This window comes from Oncorhynchus nerka, unplaced genomic scaffold (assembly GCF_034236695.1).
Source record: "Oncorhynchus nerka isolate Pitt River unplaced genomic scaffold, Oner_Uvic_2.0 unplaced_scaffold_21___fragment_4___debris, whole genome shotgun sequence".
Taxonomy (NCBI): Eukaryota; Metazoa; Chordata; class Actinopteri; order Salmoniformes; family Salmonidae; genus Oncorhynchus; species Oncorhynchus nerka.
In genome coordinates this window covers 152231-160552 of record NW_027040336.1, presented here as the reverse complement: position 1 = coordinate 160552, position 8322 = coordinate 152231, and the positions used below count along the sequence as shown (strand labels likewise).

Below are 8322 nucleotides of genomic sequence, written 5' to 3'. Positions count from 1 at the left end.
CGGGTTTTACCCTGTGGGACCATCGTAGATAGGACAGGACAGGGTAGAAGAGAAGGGGGGAGCATAGTTCAAGGGGTGGCTAAGTAACACAAAGGTTCAAGCCCCAGCAGTCAAGTCAGGGGTCAGGGGTTGTGTGTTAGAGGTCGGGGTCGAGCTCCTTTGAAGTATACATTCTAATGCCTAATCCAAGACACATTCTAATGCCTCCTATGTCTAATCCAAGACACATTCTAATGCCTCCTATGTCTAATCCAAGACACATTATAATGTCTCCGATGTCTAATCCAAGACACATTCTAATGCCTCCTATGTCTAATCCAAGACACATTCTAATGCCTCCGATGTCTAATCCAAGACACGTTCTAATGCCTCCGATGTCTAATCCAAGACACATTCTAATGCCTCCGATGTCTAATCCAAGACACGTTCTAATGCCTCCGATGTCTAATCCAAGACACGTTCTAATGCCTCCGATGTCTAATCCAAGACACATTCTAATGCCTCCGATGTCTAATCCAAGACACATTCTAATGCCTCCGATGTCTAATCCAAGACACATTATAATGTCTCCGATGTCTAATCCAAGACACATTCTAATGCCTCCGATGTCTAATCCAAGACACATTCTAATGCCTCCGATGTCTAATCCAAGACACATTCTAATGCCTCCTATGTCTAATCCAAGACACATTCTAATGCCTCCGATGTCTAATCCAAGACACATTCTAATGCCTCCGATGTCTAATCCAAGACACATTATAATGCACAGGAGTAAGGAAAGACAAAGACAATCAAATAGAGATGGGACAGTGTACAAGGCATAACTTGTTTATTGTTATACACAGAAATACACATCTCCAAAAGACTGCACAAATCAGTGAGGGTGACGCCATACTTTGAGATATCAAAAACGTCTCACACATTTCCTCATCGTTTGGTAAAAACAGTCAAAACAAGTATCATCTGGTCTTGTCCCCTGCCGGCCCTCCCCAAAATGATCAGGCTGGTTTCATAGAGTAGACGTAACATAGTAAACCATAACCTGGGAAACTCAAATTAGTATGCTATGCTACGTTCGGTAAGGTTCCATAAGACAGAAGGTTACTTAAGGCAAAAATGAAAGGAGGGGGGTTGGTTGGGGTGGATGGATTATAACGTCACCGTCTAGTTCGATTCTCATCACAGACAACTTTAGCATTTTAGCTCATTTGCAACTACTTAGCATGTTAGCTAACCCTTCTTCTAACCCTAACCTTATACCTTTAATTGAACTCCTAATCATAACATTAACCCTAACCTTAACTCCTAACCACTAGCATAGCTAATATTAGCCACCTAGCTAACGTTAGCATTAGCCACTTTGCCAACTAGCTAAAGTTAGCCACAGCAAATTAGAATTCGTAACACGTCATAAGAATTGGAGTTCGTAACATATCATATGAAATGGATGATGGACATTCACAAATGAATACATACCATACCAAACGTAATATATCGTACTAATTGGAGCGTCTCCCCTCTGAGTCCAGGTTGAAATGATACATAAATTAGAGCCAATTACAGATAAAGATTTTAGTACTGTCAAATGTTACTGTATGTGCATTACAATACCCGTTACAAACATGTTATAGCCTTTGTCAAAATACAGGTGTGCAAATCGTTAGAAAAATACCAACTCATACCAGTTTCTGGATTATGCTCTGTAAAAATCCTTACAAATACTATATCTTAATCTATATATAAAGGTTTACAACATGCGATGTTGCTTTATTTTATTTTTTTAAATATATATATTTTTTAAACATCCCATATGTTCTGCCACTTTTAACCCCTCATAGATTACAGCTCTCATCCTGCTCTGTGAAAACAGAGGACAAAATAAATAAAGAAGCCATCGTCAATGAGAAGGGTTGTTATGTTGTCAGGTGTAACAAACTTCAGGACATCGATGTGGTTCCTACAGTTCTGAGAACGAGACAGATTCAACACAATGTAAAGCTGTCTTGAGATTTCTTGTATTTGTTTTTAAATGGTTAGACATTTTTCGTTATTTTTCTTTGCCATAAATGTGATTCTATTGTGACGGACTGCACATGAACACCGTAGGACCAATCAGAATAAACACTGTAGAACCAATCAGAATGAGCACTGTAGGAAGAATGAACACTGTAGGACCAATCAGAATGAACACTGTAGGACCAATCAGAATAAACACTGTAGAACCAATCAGAATGAGCACTGTAGGAAGAATGAACACTGTAGGACCAATCAGAATGAGCACTGTAGGAAGAATGAACACTGTAGGACCAATCAGAATGAACACTGTAGAACCAATCAGAATGAGCACTGTAGGAAGAATGAACACTGTAGGACCAATCAGAATGAGCACTGTAGGACCAATCAGAATGAGCACTGTAGGAAGAATGAACACTGTAGGACCAATCAGAATGAACACTGTAGGACCAATCAGAATGAGCACTGTAGGACCAATCAGAATGAACACTGTAGGACCAATCAGCATGAACACTGTAGGACCAATCAGAAGGAACACTGTAGGACCAATCAGCATGAACACTGTAGGACCAATCAGCATGAACACTGTAGGACCAATCAGCATGAACACTGTAGGACCAATCAGAATGAACACTGTAGGACCAATCAGAAGGAACACTGTAGGACCAATCAGCATGAACACTGTAGGACCAATCAGAATGAACACTGTAGGACCAATCAGAAGGAACACTGTAGGACCAATCAGCATGAACACTGTAGGACCAATCAGCATGAACACTGTAGGACCAATCAGCATGAACACTGTAGGACCAATCAGCATGAACACTGTAGGACCAATCAGAAGGAACACTGTAGGACCAATCAGCATGAACACTGTAGGACCAATCAGAATGAACACTGTAGGACCAATCAGCATGAACACTGTAGGACCAATCAGCATGAACACTGTAGGACCAATCAGCATGAACACTGTAGGACCAATCAGCATGAACACTGTAGGACCAATCAGAATCTACAGATCAGTCAATGTCTGAAGAAGCTTGCAGTCTCCCAAAGTACAGAGCTTTATACTGTGTTTCTTCAACAGACCATGCAAACTAGTAGTATCCTATAAACTAAATTGCAATAAACACAATCTTGCCACTTTTCAAGCCCTTTTTCACAAGGACCAAAAAACCTTAAACAAATACATATCTACACTGAGTGGACAAAACATTAGGAACACCTTCTCTCTCCATGACTCAGGTGAAAGCTACGATCCCTTATTGATGTCACTCGTTAAATCCACTTCAAATCAGTGCAGATGAAGGAGAGGAGACGGGTTGAAGAAAGACATTTAAGCCTTGAGACAATTGAGACATGTATTGTGTATGTGTGCCATTCAGAGGGTGAATGGAAAAGACAACATATTTAAGTGCCTTTGAATGGGGTATGGTAGTAGATGTCAGGCGCTGGTTTGTGTCAAGAACTGCAAAGCAGCTGTGTTTTTCACGCTCAACAGTTTCCTGTGTGTATCAAGAATGGTCCACCACCCAAAGGACATCCAGCTAACTTGTCACAACTGTGGGAAGCGTTGGAGTGAACATGAGCCAGCATCCCTGTGGAACGCTTTCGACCCCCTACGAATCGAGGCTGTTCTGAGGGGAAAAAGGGGGCGCAACTCAATATTAGGAAGGTGTTCTTAATGTTTTGTGCACTCAGTATATTTATCAATCATATGATGAACACATAAATAACAATTATTTGAAGTGGATAACAGAAACTGTTAAATATATACGTATTCCATTTGTTGATATATATATATATATATATATTTTTTAAATAAAAACTAAATCATGCTTTACCTGCAACAAAGACTACTACTGGTTAAAATGTAGTGTCACATTTATAACTCGCCTCCCTTTGATTCTAACAGTCCGATGACTTCCTACACAAAACAATTAAGACACAGACTTCATCTCTTAACGACCGTCTATTTCACCCCCCCCTCATTATCTTCTTCTTCTGAGGTAAAGAAAAAGGTTGAAGTGTCCAATACATTTTTTTTAAAGGCAATCACTCCTAAACACATAACCACAGGTATCACATATCATCACCCCCTTCTCCTGAATTCAACCTGAATACATTCAATACCAAGTTTCTTCTGAGATTCAAGACAATCAAATTCTAGAATCAATTCTTTTTTTTTCTTCTGAGATTCAATACAATCAAATTCTAGAATCAATTCTTTTTTTTTCTTCTGAGATTCAATACAATCAAATTCTAGAATCAATTCTTTTTTTTTCTTCTGAGATTCAATACAATCAAATTCTAGAATCAATTCTTTTTTTTTCTTCTGAGATTCAATACAATCAAATTCTAGAATCAATTCTTTTTTTTTCTTCTGAGATTCAATACAATCAAATTCTAGAATCAATTCTTTTTTTTGTTTTGAGAATCAATTCAAGGACGCTTCCTTTCCAGTCTCACTGACATGCAAGCAGAGATTAGGCCCTCACAATAACAATAGGTGTTTTTTTATTTGACTAAACCAACTGATTTTCCTCCCCTTCACAGCTTAGTGGTTTTAACATCGGAAGCAAGGAAGATAATTAAAGTAACTTGTCAACGAAATCCCATGCACAATTGTGTAATAATAATAATAATAATAATAATAATTGAATCCTTTGATTTAATAAATGACATAATTTATAAGACTTTTCATCTTTCAGTCACATAGAGCAAGCTTCGGCTTGCTACACAGTGTGGCTTCGTTCCTCAAATCCTACTGTCAATCTGCCTGCCCCCCATCTAGTCAAATTAAGCTCGTCTTTCCTGTTGTATGATACAATAAAATAAACACATTTTAAAACAGTCAAAATGCTCAATAGACTAGACCCTTTGTTGGCAAAATATATATTCTTTCATTAAAAAAATAAATCATATTGCACATTTAATAAAATTTGGACAGAATTCTTTCATTATGATGAAATAAAATCGTTATGATTAGTCCAAAATAAAAAGGGCTCTCCGTATGAATTTCCTTCCTTTCAACTACAAGTCTATAACTGCAGGTAACCAACATAAACAAACAAAAAACTAAAGTTACAACAACAAAAATGCACAGGGAAGGTGAAGGGTGAAGGTGGGAGGAGCTAAAGGAAGCTGTGATAAATGGTTATTTGTTAACAGAGTAAGACTGCCGTGTGACCGCGCTAGCACTGACAGCTAACGTTTGGTGCATCCGCTTTCCTGCAGCAAGGGGTGGTTAGAACCTCAGAACACTGGAACCTCAGAACACTGGAACCTCAGAACACTGGAACCTCAGAACTCAGAATGTGGGAACGTTTGGAACGCGTAGCTCTCAGTCCTCTGGCCTTGCCGTGCTTACATCTCCCCATGAAGACGTCAGAGGGTAAAATAGTAAGGCAGCTGTTAGCTCCTGTCATCTATAAGTGCATCCCCACATTGGCCCAGTTAAAGTTAGTCAGTCAGTTCCTCTGTGTTCCTGCCAGGACAGGACAGAAGGACAGGACAAGCATTTCGCTACACCAGCAATAACATCTGCTAATATGTGTAAGTGACCAATAAAATGTGATTTGATTTTAATAGAAGGAGTGGCCTTGCAAGAGCAGAGAGCTCACTGCTTGGGACAGCAGACATGTGTATTTCAATTACTTCATAATACTGTGTGTGTGTGTGTGTGTGTGTGTGTGTGTGTGTGTGTGTGTGTGTGTGTGTCTGTGTGTGTGTGTGTGTGTGTGTGTGTGTGTGTGTGTGTGTGTCTGTGTGTGTGTCTGTGTGTGTGTCTGTGTGTGTGTGTGTGTGTGTGTGTGTGTGTCTGTGTGTGTGTGTGTGTCTGTGTGTGTGTGTGTGTGTCTGTGTGTGTGTGTGTGTGTGTGTGTGTGTGTGTGTCTGTGTGTGTGTGTGTGTCTGTGTGTGTGTGTGTGTCTGTGTGTGTGTGTGTGTGTGTGTGGTGTGTGTGTGTGTGTGTGTGTGTCTGTGTGTGTGTGTGTGTGTGTGTGTGTGTGTGTGTGTGTGTGTGTGTGTGTGGTGTGTGTGTGTGTGGTGTGTGTGTGTGTTGTGTGTTGACTTTTTCCTGTTGTATTGTTTTTCCTATCTCCCTCAGACATATCATTTTGTTCTTTAACAGAACCCAGAGGAGAGTATTATGATCAGGCAGGTCTGTGGACGGCCCTGGACAGCCTGTGGGTCCTTCTCTCCTGCCTCTTGTGTTTCTCTCCTGTGTCACAAAGCCGATTTCCATGCTCCTGTGGCCGCTTCCGATTCTGACTGACACCATTTTGATTTTTAAAAGACGCTGCACCAGTTGCCACGGCGTCACTGAGGGGTCAAACACAGTTCAGGTGGAGTTTAATTGATTAGTTGATTGATTAGAACTGATTGGATAAAATAACACACAGGAGGTCAACCTCATCTCTTTGGGAACATAAAAAAAAACATGTTGTGTGGCTGTTTTTATTTTGCAAGAAGAAGAAGAGGTTACCTGAGACACAGGACCATCATGTCAGGAAGTGGACAAATATGATGGCTAGGCCGATATTCAACAGCATCACCATAGCAACCAGGATAGAGTTAGGAGCCTGCAAGGCAACACCAAGAAGAGTTAGTATCAAGGTCCCCCATGTCCATTGTCGTGTTACTAATTGTGAATTAAAAAGGTACAACTGATCCCAGATCAGCACTCCTACTTACATTCTCTTCACCCTGCCCGTCAGCCATCTCCATACTGGCCTTCTTGGTCTCTGCCAGGCTCTTTGGTTTCAGCGAATCCTGCTTCCTGAGTTTGCTCTGCTCACCTGTGGGCGTCGGCTTGAGGGTGAAATTCCGGAACGACTTGGGGGGTGGCGGGGCCATCCGTGCCAGGGTCAGTTGACTGGGCTCCTCGTCCTCCTCAGGCTCAGGTTCCGGGGGCAGGGGTCCCCTGGAGGGGGCTTTGACGTAGTAGCTATGGTACTGGGAGTGGAGTTGTCCCATTTCATTAACAGGACCCGTCTGCAGAGCAGCAGCCTGGGGAGGTGGTACGTTGGTGGGGCCGGGCTCCGGGGTCTTGGGGGGTCTGGCTGAAGCCTGGTGTATTACATGGGAAGAGGGAGCAGCAGCTGTGGGCGGCTCGGCAGCGATGGACACCCTCTCCTCTTTACTCAACTTCCTGCTCAGCCGCTCCTCCTTGCTGCTCTTACGGACCGGCTTCTCCTCTTTGCTGACCTTGCGACTGTGTGATGATTCGTCCTTGCTGATCTTGCGGGAGGCGGAGGTGGAGACGCTGTTGCTGTGCGGTCTCTTCTTGCTGTGGGGCGAGGGGGGAGGGGTGGGCCCGGGGGTCTGGGCGGTGCTGGGAGGGGTGGGCCCGGGGGTCTGGGCAGGGCTGGTGGGGCTGTCTTTCTCCTTCTCTTCGGGAGGATCCTTGGGGATCTTCACTGGATCCATGAACGCCTGCTTGATATAGTCAGGACCTATAAGGGGAGACAGACAGAGACACAACTCATGTTTATGCAATTAACACACTCTTACATGTATAATGTCCCACGTAATATGTCATGTGTCATGTGTAATCAACATGTGTACAGTACATGTACGCAGTGAATTCTCTATTTTTAGGGTGGCTGCAGTAACAGGGATTGCTTTTCAAGTAGCACACATTAGCCATTAATCTGTGTATGGGTAGTGAAAACACACACACACACACACACACACACACACACACACACACACACACACCCTTCCCCCATACACAAATATCCCATTAAAGAGAAGCTCTCTACCGGCCAACGATGACATGAGAGATTATAAATCTATCCCAGAGTGCCAGATCATGTGATCTGTGACCCAGATTGGGTGAACAGAACATAGCACAGCTATCTGCTATCCACTGCTTCTGTCTAGATCCCAGATTAGGAGAATAGAACAGAACAGAGCACAGCTATCTGCTATCCACTGCTTCTATCTAGATCCCAGATTAGGATAATATAACAGAACAGAGAACAGCTATCTGCTATCCACTGCTTCTGTCTAGATCCCAGATTAGGATAATAGAACAGAACAGAGAACAGCTATCTGCTATCCACTGCTTCTGTCTAGATCCCAGATTAGGATAATAGAACAGAACAGAAAACAGCTATCTGCTATCCACTGCTTCTGTCTAGATCCCAGATTAGGATAATAGAACAGAACATAGCACAGCTATCTGCTATCCACTGCTTCTGTCTAGATCCCAGATTAGGATAATAGAACAGAACATAGCACAGCTATCTGCTATCCACTGCTTCTGTCTAGATCCCAGATTAGGATAATAGAACAGAACATAGC

The 8322-nt window shown here is 42.3% G+C and overlaps 1 pseudogene; it reads right to left on the bottom strand.

Moving 5' to 3' along the window:
- Positions 1 to 812: 812 nt before the first annotated feature.
- The window catches only part of LOC115125107 (junctophilin-1-like), a 110741-nt pseudogene continuing 103231 nt past the window's right edge, over positions 813 to 8322 (bottom strand).